Source organism: Myotis lucifugus, unplaced genomic scaffold, assembly GCF_000147115.1.
Source record: "Myotis lucifugus unplaced genomic scaffold, Myoluc2.0 scaffold_4, whole genome shotgun sequence".
Taxonomy (NCBI): Eukaryota; Metazoa; Chordata; class Mammalia; order Chiroptera; family Vespertilionidae; genus Myotis; species Myotis lucifugus.
Window position 1 is genome coordinate 18,936,300 of NW_005871052.1, and position 17,764 is coordinate 18,954,063.

General features: G+C 42.7%; 1 pseudogene across 1 annotated transcript; it reads left to right on the forward strand.

Moving 5' to 3' along the window:
* The first annotated feature begins 8,814 nt into the window (after window positions 1–8,814).
* Window positions 8,815–9,907, forward strand: LOC102428836 (annotated as a pseudogene). The gene has a single exon (XR_329655.1). The product of XR_329655.1 is annotated as a mitogen-activated protein kinase 1 pseudogene (transcript).
* The last annotated feature ends 7,857 nt before the right edge of the window (window positions 9,908–17,764 follow it).

Sequence of the window (17,764 nt, forward strand, 5' to 3'; positions counted from 1 at the left end):
CTAAAGTCCTCAATAAAATTTTAGAAAATCAGATCCAGCATTACATTAGAAAGATCATACCTTGTGACCAAGTGGGATTTATTTTGAGGATGCAAGGATAGTAAATATCTGTAAATCAATAAATGGGATACATAAACAAATTGAGAGAAAAAATCACATAATCTTGTCAATCAATACAGAAAGATCATTTGACAAAATCCAAAACCCTTTATTGATAAAAACTCTCAGCAAAGTGAGAATAGAGGGATCATACCTCAACATAATAAAAGCCTTATATGACAAACCTACAGCCAACATCATACTCAATGGGCAAACTCATTTCCTCTAAGAATGGGAATAAGACAGGGATGCCTTCTTTCACCACTGCTATTCGATAAAGTACTGGAAGTGCTAGCCATAGTGATCAGACAAGAAGAAGAAATAAAAGGCATCCAAAGTGGAAAAGAGGAAGTAAAACTGTTCTTATTCACAGATGAAATGATACTGTATATAGAAAACCCCAAAGACTCCATCAGAAAACTACTAGACCCAATAAATGAATTCAGCAATTTAGCAAGATACAAAATTAACATCCAGAAATCTATGGCCTTTTTATACACTAATAATGAATTCACAGAAAAAAAAACCTAAAAAGACAATCCCATTCACCATTGCACCAAAAAAAAATTAAGATACCTAGTAATGAACTTAACTAAGGAGGTTAAATACCTGTACTCAGAAAACTATAGGACATTGAAAAAAGAGATAGAGGAAGACATAAACAAATGGAAGAACATAATCATGTTCATGGGTTGGTAGAATCAACATCATTAAAATGCCCATACTACATAAAGGAATCTACAGATACAATGCAATCCACCTTAAAATGCCAATGGAATATTTCAAAGATCTGGAACAAACTCTCCAAAAATTCATCTGGAATAAAAGAAGACCCCAAATAGCCACAGCAATCCTGAGAAAGAACAACAAAGTTGGAGGGATCACAATACAATACCAGATACAGTGGGGCCTTGACTTACGAGTGTCCCGACTAACGAGTTTTTTGATATACGAGCCATCTCTCAGCAGATTTTTGCTTTGAGTTCCGAGCTAAAATTTGGGTTACGAGCCAGCTTCAGATACCCCACCGCTAGTTGGCGCAGCGAACGTCACAGTGAACGCCACAACATCAGCCCAGCATCACGTGTCTCACTCGTTCACAATTGATTTGACATACGAGTAATTTGAGTTACAAGCTCCATCACGGAACGAATTAAACTCGTAAGTCAAGGCCCCACTGTATTGAGTTATATTACCAAGCCATGGTTCTCAAAACTGCCTGGTCCTGGCACACGAACAGATATATAGACCAATGGAACATTACAGAGAACCCAGAAATTGACCCAAGACATTATGCACAATTAATATTTGACAAAGGAGGCAATAGCATACAATGGTGTCAAGACAGTCTCTTCAATAAGTGGTGCTGGGAAATTTGGTTAGATACATGAAAAAAACTGAAACTACACCATATACAAAAACAAACTCAAAATAGCTAAAGGATTTAAATGTAAGACTGGAAACCATAAAAATCGTACAAGTCTCCATAAGCAGGAATATAGCAGACATATGTCATAGCAAAATCTTTACCAACAGAGCTCCAAGGGCAATGGAGACTAAGGAAAAAATAAACAAATGAGACTACATCCAAATATAAAGCTTCTTCACAGCAAAAGACACCATCAACAAAACAACAAGAAAGCCCACTGCATTGGAGAACATATTTGCCAATGCTATCTCAGATAAGGGTTTAGTTTCCAAAATTTACAGAGAACTCACAACTTAACAAAAGGAAGACAAATTACCCAATCTAAATATGTGCAAAGGCCTTAAGTAGACACTTTTTGAAAGAGGACATACAGAAGGCCAATAGATATATGAAAACCTGCTCAAAGCCACTAATCAACTGAGAAATGGCAATCAAAATGATAATGAGACACCATCTCACAGCTGTCAGAATGGATATCATCAACAAATCAACAAACTACAAGTGCTGGCAATGATGTGGATAAAATGGAACCCTAGTGCACTGCTGGTGGGAATGCAGACTGGTGTATACACTGTGGAAAACAGTATGGAGTCCTCAAAAAATTTAAAATGGAACTCCCATTTGACCCAGTAATTCCACTTCTTGAAGAACAGCACTTAGCTATTTCCAAATCTTAGCTATTGTAAATTATGCTGCTATGAACATAGGAGTGCATATATCCTTTCTGATGGGTGTTTCTGATTTCTTGGGATGGTGGGAGTTCTGGATCCCTGCTGTTCTTCTGCCAATATCTCCCCATGTGGAGAGATAGGTCTGCCTTGTTTCTATTTCTTACGGTTTCCACTTACATGGAATTACTGGGTCAAATGGGAGTTCCATTTTAATTTTTTTGAGGACTCCATACTGTTTTCCACAGTGACTACACCAGTCTACCACTGGGGTGGTGGGGTATGTCCGGGGGTCGGGGGTAGTGGCCAGGGAGCGGTCAATGTGGGGAAAAGGAGACATATGTAATACTTTAAACAATAAAGAATAAAAAAAATAAGTAAGCACACAGGATTTATAGACACAATAAACATAAATCGCTTTAAGGAAATACGAGAATGATAAGAGAGAAAAAAGATATAAAGTATTTTTAAAGTAATAATGTCTAAAAAATTATAAAACTTAGGAGAGAAAAGGACATCCAGATCCATAAGGCCAAAAAGGACCCTAAATACGTTTTACCTAAGCAAGTCTACACCAAGACATATTATCATTACATTTTCAAAAGTCAAACACAAAGAAAGAAATATGATTGCATCAAGAGAAAAGAAACAATTTACATACAAGGAAGTCTCCACTTCCTCTCCTTCTTGCCCCCCTATTATGTGGATGTTGTTTCATTTCATGTTGTCCCAAAGCTCTCTTAGGTTCTCTTCTTGCTTTTTAAGTTTTCTTTCCAGTTACTGCTGTGTTTGTGTGGTTTTTTTTTAATACCTTGTCCTCTAGCTCACTGATGCGGTCCTCAGCTTCTACTAGTCTACTATTGTGTTGAAGCCTTCCATTGTGTTCTTCATTGCAGCTATGTCATTCTTCATCTCCTCTTGATTCCTTTTAATATTGGTGAAATTTTCATTCAGCTCCTCATAATTCTCATTGAGTTGCTTGTATTTGTCTTCCAGATGTTTAAGCATCCTTATAACCATTACTCTGAATTCTTTCTCTGTCCAGTTACTTGCCTCCATTTCATTTAATTCCTTTTCTGGTGATTCTTCTTTTTCTTCCCTTTGGGATTGTTTGTTTGTTTGTGTTTTTTTTTTTGCTGTATTGTTTTAATTATTTCTATGTCTTAGATCCAATTGCTTTGCTACCCAGATTCTTTTGGGGTGGTGCTATGTAGTTGGTGATTTTTGGAAACCAGTGGTGCAGTCTCACAGATCCCCTGGGCCTGGTGATCTAGTGGAGCCCCCTACTTGACCTATTTGTGTTCTCCTGATGTAGTTGGTTTTTGATTCTTGGTTTCTCGCCAATGATTGTCTGGCAATGTGGCTCACCCCTGGTTTCATTGTGCAAGCTGTTGTGGATGTGATTGTGGTTCTGGGTCTTGTGTAAAGGGTTATCTGAGGTCTCACTGGCATGTGTTCACTGTGATTTCCCAGAGTCCATGGTCTGGGAAGAAGGTGTCTCGGGGTCTGAGGCTCAGGTACTGTGACTTTGGCCAGTGTGTGACTCTTGCTGGGGTAGCTTCACTCTGCAACTCACCACGAGAGTCCTGGAGCCTGTGACAATTGTGGGTAGCTGTCTCATAGTCTGTAGTTGAGGCAGTGGGACTCTGGCCTAAGTGATTTCCCTCTGAGAATCATGAGGGGGTCCAGGAACCAGCATCTGGGGATGTGGGAGTCTCAGTGTCTGTGTCCGAAGTTGTGTGATCTTGTCTGGGGAGGTGAGTCCTCAGTAACTGACCTAGATGTCCAGAAGCAGGCAGCTAGGAGAGGGAAGTCATGGATCCTGCTGAGGGGGCCATGTGCCCTTGGTTGGGGAGGCACATGCCTAGAGGCAGCTCACAGAGGGGCCCAGTAGTTGCCTGCTGGGGCAGTGTGTTCAAGGGGCTTACATGCTGGAGCTGTGTGACCATGGAGACTGGATGCTCATAGCCGGGAAGGTGCAAGATCCATCTTCTGCTACAGGAGCCCTGCACCCTTGGTCGGGTATGCTTGTGCCTTTCAGGGGTTCACAGAGGCACCTGGGAGCTGCCTACTGAGGTGGCAGTCTAAGGGGGGCACCAGTGCACTTGAGCGGTGCAACTGCAATGTCTGAAGTTGGCAGCCAGGGAGGGGCAAGTCCGAGTTTTTGTTACAGGGGCCATGCTCCCCTTGGATGTGCGTGCCCAGCAGCAGCTCCCAGAGACACCAGGAAGCTGCCTGTTGGGGCAGGGAGTCAGGGACTCCTGCACATGTGCTGGTTCCACAATACTGCAGTGTCTGGAGGTTGGCAGCTGGGGCAGGGGAAGTCCTACTTACTGCTGTGGGAGTCATGTGCTCCTGGAGGTGGGCATCCTAGGGCTTTCAAGCCTGTGGGCCAGGCAGCAGGACTTTGGCTGGTGTGGCTGCAGAGTCCCGGGCAGTGTCCAAGGGCAGTCTGGGTGATGGTGATGATGAGTTCCTAGAGGAAGCCACTCTCCCTTTCAAGATGGCGTGGGCTCCGTGCTCGAGCCCAGCAGCCCTGGTAGTGCCATGGTGGCAGGGGCTCTCTGTCCAGGAGAGCTGGTCTGACAGCCCCCTGATACTCCTGCAGGATCTAACTGTCCCTCACTCACACACACACCACACATGTCCACACACTCCCCTTTTACCCACTCACTCACTCACACCCTCTCCCTCACCTCTGTCCTGCCAGCTGCCATCTTTTTTCTCCTCTATATATCTTTTGATCTCACCTTTTATTTCTTCTGTGAACCAGTCATCCTCAATGATAGGTCACATTTTAGGATGCGAAATATGTCTTTATAAGTTCAAGAAGTTTAAAGTCATATCAAGCATCTTCTTGGATCACAATGGCATGAAACTAGAAGTCAGCAACAAGAAAAAAACCTCAAAAACATTAAAACACATGGAATTTAAATAACATCTTTTTAAACAATGAGTGGGTTACCATTGAGATTAAGGGAGAAACAAAAAAATCTGTACACAAATAAAAAATGAACACACACACACACACACACACACACACACACACACACACAAATCTATGGGACACAGTAAAAGCAGTCCTGATAGTAAAAATCATAGCATTACAGGCCTACTTCAAGAAACAAGGAAAAGCTCAAATAAGTGATCTAACCGTACAACTAAAAGAGTTATAAAGACAACACCAAAAACAGATCAGAGTAAGTAGAAGGAAGGAAATAATAAAAATCAGAGCAGAAATCAATGACACAGAGAGAAAAAATATAATACAAAACAACAACAATGAAACTAAGAACTGGCTCTTTGAAATGATAAACAAGATTGATGAACCTCTACCCCGACTCAGCAAAGAGAGAAAGCCCAAATAAATAAAATCAGAAATAAAAGAGGTGAAGTAACAACTGACACCCCTGAAATACAAAGGATTATAAGAAAATACTATCTGCAAACAAAATGGATAATCTGGGTGAAATGGGAAAATTCCTGGAAACATATAATCTTCCAAAACTGAATCAGAAAAAAATCAGAAAACCTGACTAGATCAATGGCAACTAATGAAATAGAAGCACTAATCAAAATTCCCAGCAAACAAAAGTCCTGGAGTGAATGACTTTATAGGAGAGTTTTACCAAACATTCAAAGAAAAATTAATAATTATTCTCCTCACTCTATTCCAAAAAAAAGTAAGAGGAAACAAGACTTCTAAGCTATTGTTATGTGGCCAGCATTCTTATAATTCCAAATCCAGAAAAGGACACTACAAAAAAAGAAATTACAGCCTGATATCCCTGATAACATAGCTGATAAAATCCTCAATAAAACATTAGCACACCAGATCCAACAATACATTGAAAAGAGCATACAGCATGACCAAGTGAGGTTTATTTCTGTAATTCAAGGCTGGTACAATATTCACAAATCAATAAATGTGCTCTAGCTGGCTTGGCTCAGTGGATAGAGTGTCAGCCTGTGGACTGGGGGGTCCCAGGTTCGATTCTGGCCAAGGGCACATGCCTGGGTTGTGGGCTCAATCTCCAGTGGGGAGTGTGCAGGAGGCAGCCGATCAATGATTCTTTCTCATCATTGATGTTTTTGTTTCTCTCTCCTTCTCCCTTCCTCTCTGAAATCAATAAAGAAATATATTTAAATTTTTTAAAAATAAAAAAATAAATGTGACACATCACATAAACAAATTGAAGAATAAATACCACAGGATCATATCAATAGATGTATAAAAAGCATTCAACAAAATCCAACACCCATCTTATCTAATAAAAGAGAAACATGGTAATTAGCCGTACGGCCGCTACCCTTCCCATTGGCTAATCAGTGAGATATGCAAATTAACTGCCAGCCAAGATGGCGGCCGGCAGCCAGGCAGCTTGAAGAGAACAGGGAGGCTTCCTTGCTTCAGTGACAGAGGAAGCCAAGCTTTCCCGCCTGCGCTGCCGGCCTCTGAGCTTGCAGTTTAAAACATTGTAACAAATATAGAAGCTAAACAAAACCCCAGAAACCAGCTTTAGTCAGCCAGGCTTCAGCCAGCAAGACCGCAACATTGTTTAGAATACAGAAGGTAAACAAAGGCCAAAAACCTGCTTTCAGCAGCCGAGCCTCAGAGAGAAAGCCGGCTCTCAGCTCCAGTGACAGCCATAGAAGGTAAATAAATGCCAGAATAAAAAGAAAAAAAAAGAAAAAAAGGAGAGGTTTGGAGCTTCAGTCGCCCGCCAGCCTGAAAACAGCCCTCAGCCCCTCACCCAGACTGGTCAGGCACCGCAGTGGGGACCCCCACCCTGAAGCAACAAGATGGTGGCTAATTTACATACTGAAGGCAGGGGGCAGCAGGCAAGGCTGTCTTCGGTCTGGGACCCGGATCTGTGACCCTGCCAGGCGGGGGGCAGTGCTTGAGGCTGTCCGCGGTCCCAGGACCTGGATCTGTGACCCTGCCGGGTGGAGGGCACCACAGGAGGCTGTCTGCAGTCCGGGACCCGGATCTGTGACCCTGCCGGGCGGGGGGCACTGCAGGAGGCTGTCTGCAGTCTGGGACTCAGATCTGTGACCCTGCCGGGCGGGGGGCAGTGCTTGAGGCTGTCCACGGGACCAAGACACGGATCTGTGACCCTGCCAGGCGGGGGGCAGCGCTTGAGGCTGTGCACGGTCCTGGGACTCGGATCCTTGACCCTTCATGGCGGGGAGGCAGCCATCAGCGCCCAGGAGTGACTGCGCAAGATCCGCCTCCTGGCCCAGAAGGTGCAGGATCGCAGGGACAGCCACTGTGGCGGGCCAGATTGATGTCCTCCTGGCCGCACCACGGGGGTTTGCGGATCTGCAAAGCCAGAGGACTCTGGTGTGCACATACCCCCCTGGGGTGCGAACATCCCCCAGCACACTGTCACCCTCCCGCGCCTGAAACAGTTGCAAACCAAGGCGTGCACAAGTTCCCCCCGCCTCTCCACCGCACTTCCATCAACCCGGCATGCCTAACACCCCCACAGGATGTGCACACATCCCCTCTGATGCGCTCACATCCTTTGGAGAGTGTCTGGGTGTTCTGGGTGCTGAGAGTGGGCGCCTGTGAGATGACAGTGAGAGGGCGGAGTGGTGATGCCCTGTTCCCATGGAAGCCAGTGCAGCTATGAGATCACCTCTGGGGAGTTAATGCAGGTGCTGAGGCAGGAGCAGGTGCAGACAGACACACCTGGTGGGCCTGGGTCGCCCTCTCTGAGGTGCCTTCGGTCAGCGTTCAAGATCAAGAGCCCAGAGGCAGAGAGGAATTCCGTCCTCTCAGTGAAACAGTGGGATAGTCGGGGTGACTGTAGAGGAGGAATGTGCACTTTGGGTGCCAGCACCCATGAGTGAAGGCTGCCCTGACTGAGCCTTGCTTGCTTGGGGCCTAGAGCACTCCTGCCGGACAAAGGGGGACAGGACGTGCTTTTCCGAATTAATGAGAGAAAATGTTGATTCTCCTGCTGCCCACGAAGGTGGAAAGTAAAGTGGGGAGAGGAGACATGTGGGAAATGAGCCGGGTTCCCTGTCTGGGGGTTCCAAATCTGCTGTTGGTTTCTTTCACCACTGACTAGAGATATACAGGGTGTCCCCCCAAAATGTATACACACTTTGAATACCTACTAATTCCAATGGTTTTAAGCATAAGAAAGGAACAACAATGGAGCTGTTATCTGTTAAAAGTGTGGGCACAAACAGATAGTTGGACATTCCCTGAGGGGTCTCAGATTGGAGAGGGTGAAGGCCAGACTGAGGGGCCCCTTCTCCCCGCCTACCCCAGTGCACGAATTTCGTGCACCGGGCTACTAGTTTTTTATAAAAACTCTCAGCAAAGTGGGAATAGAGGGAATATACCTCAACATAATAAGGGCCATATATGAAAAACCTATCACCAAAATCATACTCGAGTCAGTCAGTGGGACAGGCAATCGGTCCTAGTTGCTTTGGGCTCTCAAGCTTTCCTGAGCAGCGCCCTCTTCGCTCCTTCCCGCTCAACGGCGGTGGCTGCACTGGCGGTGGAGTGGCCCCTACGGGAGGTGCTGCGTGGGCAGAGAGAAGGCCACAGAGCATCAAGCCAAGCGCAGAGGAGGAGGCGGCGGTGGCCCGGCAACCAAAATGGCGGCGGTGGCAGCTGGCTCGGCCCGGAGATGGTCTGCGGGCAGGTGTTCGACGTGGGGCCGTGCTACACCAACCTCTTGTACATTGGTGAGGGCGCCTATGGCACGGTGTGCTCTGCTTATGATAATGTCAACAAAGTTCTAGTAGCTATCAAGAAAATCAGTCCTTTTGAGCACCAGACCTACTGCCAGAGAACCCTGAGGCAGATAAAAATCCTACCGCGCTTCAGACACGAGAACATCATTGGAATCAATGATATTATTCGAGCGCCAACCATCGAGCAAATGAAAGATGTATATATAGTACAGGACCTCATGGAAACAGATCTCTACAAGCTCTTGAAGACACAACACCTCAGCAATGACCATATCTGCTATTTTCTTTACCAGATCCTCAGAGGGTTAAAATATATCCATTCAGCTAACGTACTGCACTGTGACCTCAAACTTTCCAACCTGCTGCTCAACAACACCTGTGATCTCAAGAACTGTGATTTTGGCTTGACCCGCGTTGCAGATCCAGACCATGATCACACAGGATTCCTGACAGAGTATGTAGCCACACATTGGTACAGGGCTCCAGAAATTATGTTGAATTCCAAGGGCTATACCAAGTCCATTGATATTTGGTCTGTAGGCTGCATTCTGGCAGAGATGCTCTCCAACAGGTCCATCTCTCCAGGGAAGCATTACCTTGACCAGCTGAACCACATTCTGGGTATTCTTGGATCCCCATCACAGGAAGACCTGAACTGCATAATCAACCTAAAAGCTAGAAACTATTTGCTTTCTCTCCCACACAAAAATAAGGTGCCATGGAACAGGCTGTTCCCAAATGCCGATTCCAAAGCTCTGGATTTACTGGACAAAATGTTGACCTTCAACCCTCACAAGAGGATTGAAGTAGAACAGGCGCTAGCCCACCCGTATCTGGAGCAGTATTATGACCCAAGTGATGAGCCCATTGCTGGAGCACCATTCAAGTTTGACATGGAATTGGATGACTTGCCTAAGGAGAATCTCAAAGAACTAATTTTTGAAGAGACTGCTAAATTCCAGCCTGGATATAGATCTTAAATTTGTCAGAGCAGGAACTCGTGGAAACGCCTGGGATGACATTGCCGCCTGCAGCAAGTGCTCCTATCCCGGGAATCTTTGGGGGCCCTTGTCAGCATCTTTTCTCATATCATGTTAGTCACTAACATTTAAGGTATGTGCTATTTGCCCAGCTTTTAGAAAACTCAGTACATTTTTCTAAATAAAAGAATAATGTACTGCACTCAGCAATTTCACTCTGTAGATTTACTGTGGTTACTTGTACAATTTATAGAGGTATAACACTTGCCAAAATGTATTATATGCAGAACAGAGTGTTGGCAAGACTTATGAAAAAACCTTTAAAGTGGCAGCTTCACTCGATTTAGTGAGAGATGTACAAAGGTTACAGCAGGGTGCTGAGGAAAGTACCTGGAGAAGTAGCCAGTAGTCTGCCTGATGTCACGGGCAGCCCCAGGTATGCATACCCCAAGCTACTTCACGTGGTGTGCCACATTCGATGCCTGAGGATTTAGCAGAGGGTAAACACTGCGTCTTTAAATGAGAAAGTGTACAATTTTTTCCTCTTACAGCATGTCAGCATTTCAAGTTCATTTTCAGCCTACAATATAGCAGTTTGTTATAGAGCCTTCATGAGCTCACGACATGAAGTGCTGTTCTGTCTCAAGTACTAAGTACTCTCAACTGTTTCTGATAATGCCGAGCTAAGACCATCAGAAAAAGCTAGCACTAAGTCACGTTTGGAGCGCAATCCCATATTTTCCTGATCTCTTTAAGTATTTGTTCCTGCTACTGTACACTGTGGCACTGACCCGGTGTTCTAGCCCCGTGCAGTGCCTCCTCTTGACTCCCCCACTTCTCTCTGTGGTGAGATATTTGCCTTGTTCAATAATTACTGTACCCTCGCATGACTGTTACAGCTTTCTATGCAGAGATGACTGTCCAAGTGCCACATGCCTATGATTGAAATGAAAAATCTATTGTTACCTCTGAGTTGTGTTCCACGGAAAATGCTATTCAGCAGATCACTTAGGAATAATTCTATTTTTAGCTTTTCATTTCTCAGCTGTCCTTTATTTCTTGTTTGATTTTTGACAGCAGTGGAAAATGGGTTTTATGAAGATTGCCTGCTATTATGAAAAGAAATGCACTTGTAATTCATGGAAATAAATGTACATCTTCTATCTTCATATTCATGTTAAGATTCAGTGTTGATTTCCTCTGGATCAGCATGTCTGAAGGGACAGTCAGGTTCAGTTTGTGCTTAGAACAGAAATACTTCCAGGCCTCACCTTCCCACTGGGCACTGCCCAACACTTTGGTTTACATGAAATGACTTAGAAAGCATTTTTTTCCTATTTTTCCTACTTGCACAGCAGAGAAATAAATTCTGACCTGTTTCTTTATTCAAATCATAGGTCTAAAATATCTCAAAACTCTGATGAAGAAGCCCAAATGTCTCAGGCTGGATTCTCTGGTTCTTTCTAAAGAGGGCTTGCCTGTGTGCCCCAGTGCTGCTGCTAGGCACAGCTGAGTACTGGGAAGGGCTCCCTCGCGCCCCCCCCCCACCCGGCCCAGGGTCCTGAGGCTCATACCTCATGGGCTAAAGAAGGATGGCTGACTCATCCTCCGTCATTGGAACTACATTTAAATTCTTGCCCTAAAATACATGATCTTCAGCTCCATGCCCAGAGCTGCATGTCAAGGTCCACACAACATTAACAGGATATAGATCTGTTACTTGATAAATTGATAAGTCAGTTTTCATTTTAAAAGGAGCATTGACAGTTTTATTACTCTTGTTTCTGTGGACTCTTTAAGTGGAATGTTAGTAGTATTGTGAGGTTAATCTTCAGTCCTCTAAATGGAAAGCCATAGTCTTGGTTACTAATCCCTGGGAACTGGGCTCTTTCCATCTTTGCTGGTACCCTGGAGTCAGATTGGCATGAAACCACTAACTGCATTCTAGAATCATTGTAACCATATGTTGTGTGCTTTTAATCAATCATGCCAACTTGGTTTAATAGTTCAGAGAATTATCATAACCAAGGTACCTGTGAAAAGTACTAGCTGTTATGTGTGATAGACTCAACATTTGGATCTTCTTGCATCTCTAAAAATGTACAGATTAGGTCATAAATTTTATATTGGTGAGAATGAACACTTTCATTATTGGTATGCTCACATAAGCTTTCAGACTAATGGCTTTTTTGGTGTCTAAAATGTACGCAAAAAATTTCTATTGAAACATTCCAATTCTTTCATTTAGTGTGAAATAAAATACCTAATAGGCCAGTGGGGTGGATTTGAGAGAACTTATGACAACTCTGCTGACTCAGGTCTTCAGAGCTGATAGAGACACGCAGACCATTTTGATGCATGGGATGAAGAACATCTTTGTGTTTGTGTGCAGTACACAGTGCTTGGTGTGTTAACAATGATTCCTTATGCTGCAGGCATAGGTGATGGGTGTGGAGGTAGCTGCTAGCTTTCAGGACCCACACACGGCTCATCAGTGGTTGTCTCTAAGGAGTCACAGGGATACTGCCCACGCCACGTGCCACGTAATATTCAGACCATTCATTCATGGGAGACTGTTTTACCTTTATTTGCTTATATGTTAATACAGTTTTTAAATTGGTAACTTTTATATAGTATGGTAACAACATACATATACACACATGCTTTGGGTCCTTCCATAATACTTTTATATTTGTAAATCAATGTTTTGGAGCAATCCCAAGTTTAAGAGAAATATTTTTGTAAATGTAGTGGTTTTGAAAATCAGAGCAATTCTTTTGCTTATACATTTTTAAAGCATTTGTGCTTTAAATTGTGATGCTGGTGTTTGAAATATGATATTCCCATAGTGCAGATGAGAAGTATGGAGCAGTAGAGTGAATCTGTGATTTCTCTCGCCGTAACCCAGTGCGGCAGGTTTAGAGCACTCATGGAAATCCAGAGCGAATTCTCTAGGGTTGCACCAGGTTTACCCTAAAGCTCGTTGCCTTTTTTTGTGCTGTTTATCCGTTTAGAGTATAATGGTAAATTTTAAAAAAAGTTAAAGGAAGATTTTATTAAGAATCTGAATGTTTATTCATTATATTGTTACAATTTAATATTTATTTGTGGTATCTGTGATTTTGTTAATCTGTATAAAAATTGTAAGTAGAAAGGTTTATATTTCATCTTAATTCTTTTGATGTTGTAAACGTACTTTTTAAAAGATGGATTATTTGAATGTTATGGCACCTGACTTGTAAAAAAAAAAAAAAACTACAAAAAATTAGAATCATTAAATTGTGTCCCTGTGTTACCAAAATAAAAAAAAATCATACTCAATGGGAAAAGAATTTCTGTTAAAAATCCTAGAACAAGACAAGGATGTCTGCTTTAACTGCTGTTATTCAAAATAGTAATATTTCATCTTAATTCTTTTGATGTTGTAAACGTACTTTTTAAAAGATGGATTATTTGAATGTTATGGCACCTGACTTGTAAAAAAAAAAAAAAACTACAAAAAATTAGAATCATTAAATTGTGTCCCTGTGTTACCAAAATAAAAAAAATCATACTCAATGGGAAAAGAATTTCTGTTAAAAATCCTAGAACAAGACAAGGATGTCTGCTTTAACTGCTGTTATTCAAAATAGTACTGGAAGTTTTAGCCACAGGTATCAAACAAGAAGGAAAAAAAGGCATCCAAATCTGAAAGGAGGAAATAAAATTTTTATTATTCTGAGATGACATGATATTGTACATAGAAAACCCTAAAGACCCCACTGAAGTCCTCCTAGATTTAGTAAAGGTATTTGGTAAAATTGTGGAATACAAAAACAATATTCAGAAATTGATGGCACTTGTATACACCAATAATGAGCTATTTGAAAAGGATAAAAAAAGAAAGCATCCCCATTTACTATTACAACAAAAAATAAAGTACCTATGAATAAATTTAACCAAGGAGGTAAAAGATCTGTACCTGGAGAATTACAGGACATTGAAGAAAGAAATTAAGAGAGCTACCAATAAGTGGAAGCAAATACCATGTTCATGGATTGGAAGAAGTAACCTCATTAACATGCCCATGCTACCTAAAGAAATCTATAGATCCAATGCAACTCCCATTAAAATACCATTGATATATTTCACAGGTCTAAAACAAATATTCCAAAAATTTATATGGAACCAAAAAAGACCCTGAATAGCCCCAGCAATCTTGAAAAAGAACAAAGATAGGGTATCACAATACCAGATAGCAAACTATACTATAAGGCCATTATAAACAAAACAACCTGTTACTGGCATAAGAACAGCATATAGATCAACGGAACAGAACAGAGACCTCAGAAATCAACCCACACCATTATGCTTAGTTAATATTTGACAAGGGAAGCAAGAGCATACAATGGAGTAGAGACAGTCTCTTCAATAAATGATGTTGGGACAGGTACATGTAAAAAATAAAACTAGCCATGGCTGGTGTGTCTCGGTGGTTCGAGCCTCGGCCTGAGAACCAAAGGTCACAGGTTAGACTCTCAGTCAAGGACACTGACCTGGGTTTCAGGTTCAATCCCTGACCCTGGTCAGAGCATGAGTATGAGGCAACCAATTGATGTGTCTCACATTGATATTTCTATCTCTTCTCTTCTCTTCTCTTCTCTTCTCTTCTCTTCTCTTCTCTTCTCTTCTCTTCTCCTCTCCTCTCCTCTCCTCTCCTCTTCTCTTCTCTCTCTCTCTCTCTCTCTCTCTCTCTCTCCATCCTCTTCCCTCCCTTCCACTTTATCTAAAAAAACAATGGAAAAATATTCTCAGATGAGGATTAAAAAAGAAAATAAAACTAGACTACCAGCTACACCATACAGAAAAATAAACTCAAAATGGATAAAAACTTTCAATGTAAATTGAAAACCCATAAAATTCCTAGAAGAAAAAATAGGCAGCAAAATCTCAAACACCTCTGTCAGCAAGAAATATGTTTTCAGATATGTCTCCAAGGGCAAGGGAAACTCAGGAAAAGATAAAGAAATAGGACCACAGCCCTAGCTGGTTTGGCTCAGTGGATAGAGCGTCGGCCTGCAGACTGAAGGATCCCAGGTTCGATTCCAGTCAAGGGCATGTACCTTGGTTGCGGGCACGTCTCCAGTAGGGGGTATGTAGGAGGCAGCTGATCGATGTTTCTCTCTCATCGATGATTCTAACTTTCTATCCCTCTCCCTTCCTCTCTGTAAAAAAGCAATAATATATATATATATATTTTTAAAAAAGAAATAGGACTACATCAACTTAAAAAGCTTCTGCACAGCAAATCATCAACAACATGAAAGGAGAACCAACTGTATGGAAGAACACGTTTGTCAATGATATATCCAATAAGGGGTTAATTTCCAAAATACATAGAGAACTTATACAACTCAACACCAGCAAGAAAAACAATCCAATTTAAAAATGAGAAGAAAAACGATGGCGACCATCAAGAAGGTAGGGAGAGAGAGTGATAGAGGAGTGTATGGATGTGTGGTGTGTGTGTGTGTGTGTGTGTGTGTGTGTGTGTGTGTGTGTGTGTGTGAGCTAGGGACAGTTATATCCTGCAGGTCTTCCAGGGGGCTGCCAAAACGGACAATCTTAGAAGGCAAAACCCCACTGCCCCACAACCCTTCAAACACACCAGGGTGATCAGCGCCGGCACAGAAACCATGCCATCTTGAAGAACAGAACTGCTTGAGACTAGGATCCTAGCCTCACCACCACCCAATCTGGTATCAAATGCAAAACAGGACCCTACATCCACCTCGAACAAATACCTGCGACCACAGCTGCAGATCCACAGACACCAAAACTCCAGACATTCCAGCCACAGATTTCTGTGAGTCACAGAGCCCATGCTCTTAGCCACAGGCCTGCTGCAGCGGCATAGGAACTGCTAGACCTGCTCCACGCAAGAAGGCCTCCTGCCTACACAGGGTGGCTGCACTACCAGACTTTGAGCCTGGTGCATGAACACAGGGACTCTGTTTCCTGCAGTGTGCACTCATGCGACCAGACCCCATGCCCACACAGGGCAGCTGTGCTACCTGACTTTGATTCTGAGTGAGCTCACACAGAAGTCTGCCTCCCCTCCCGCAGTGCAGGAGTAGACCTCCCGCCGACATAGGGCAGCTGTGCAACTTAATCCTCCAAGCAGACCAAGGAACCTGATTCTTCATGTGAGAGGCAGAACTGAGTACCATTGACTTGACTCTGCTTCTCATTGTGGGTGCATGGGATCCCTGATTCCCAGTGCATGCACACTAAGAGCCAGTGACTCCAATTCTCAACGCATGTGCACACAGGGACCCTGATACTTGGCTCTAGGCTGCACCAAGCAACAGAAACTCTGATACTAGATTCTGACTCCTGGCATGCACTAAGGGACTCTGATTTTTAGCACACGCCAGCGGGGACTCTTTTTCAGCAAGACACAGGCAGGGTCCTTGATTCTAGGCATGTGCATGAGGCTGCATTGAGAGCTGGTGACCCTAATCCTGGGCGAACATGGCTCCCACTGACCCATGGCAGCCACACATCTTGGTGTCAGAGCTCTTCAGTGACATCTGAGTTGTGCAAAGCTCCCACTGCACATGGCCCAGGCCCTCACAACTTGGCATATAGACATTCTGGTGATAGTTAGAATGGGGAGACAACAAAACAATCCCCAGAGGAAAGTAAGAGGAATCACCAAGAAATGAAATAAGTGAAACGGAGGCATGCAACATGACAGAAAAAGAATTCAGAGTAATGGTCATACAGTTCATAAACTGGATGGATGAGAAAATCAACAACCTATGAAAAAATCAGGAAGAAATCAAAAGTGATACAGCTACAATCAAAAACACCATGGAAGGTTTCAACAATAGACTAGAAGAAACAGAGGACTGAATTAGTGAGTTAGAAGATAAGGTATAGAAAGAAGCCCAATCTGAACAGCAACTGGGTAAAAAAATTAAAAAGCAGGAGGAGAGCCTAAGGGAGTTTTGGTACAACACGAAACAAAGTAACATATGTATAATAGGGGTGCCAGAAGGATAAGAGTAACAGCAAGGATTAGAGAATCTATTTGAAGAAATAATGACAGAAAACTTCCCTGATATAGGGAAGGAAAAAAAAGTTACACAAATACAGAGTCCCAAGAAAGATGAATCCCAAAAGACCCACACAAGACATGACATAATTACAAGGTAAATGTTAATGACAAGGAGAGAATCTTAAAGGCTGCAAGAGGGAGACAGAGAACTACCTACAAAGGATCCCCCATCAGATTATCAAATGATTTCTCAATAGAAACACATCAAGCTAGAAGGGAATGGAATAAGTATACAAAGTGATGAAAAGCACAGGACTGAATCCAAGAATATTCTATCCAGCAAGACTTTCAATCAAAATTGGAGGAAAAATTAGGAGCTTCACAGACAAAAAAAAGGCTAAGGGAGTTTATAACTACCAAGCCAGCAATGCAAGAAATGTTAAAGGGAACAAAGAAAAAATAGAAAGGGAGGAAGAACACAGGGATAAAGTACGAACAAGTACCTATCAATAATAACACTAAACATAAATGGATTAAATGCTCCTATCAAAAGACATTGAGTGACTGAATCGATAAGAAAACATGACCCATATATATGCAGTCTATAGGAGACCCACCTCAGAACAAGGGACTCACACAGAATGAAAGTGAAAGGATGGAAAAATATCTATCAGGCAAATGGAAATGAAAAAAAAAAACTGGGGTAGCAATACTTCTTTCTGACAAAATAGACCTCAAAGTGAAGATCATAACAAGAGACAAGGAAGGCCACTTCATAATTCTAAAGGAATTACTACAACAAGAGGATATAACTCTGGTAAACATCTAT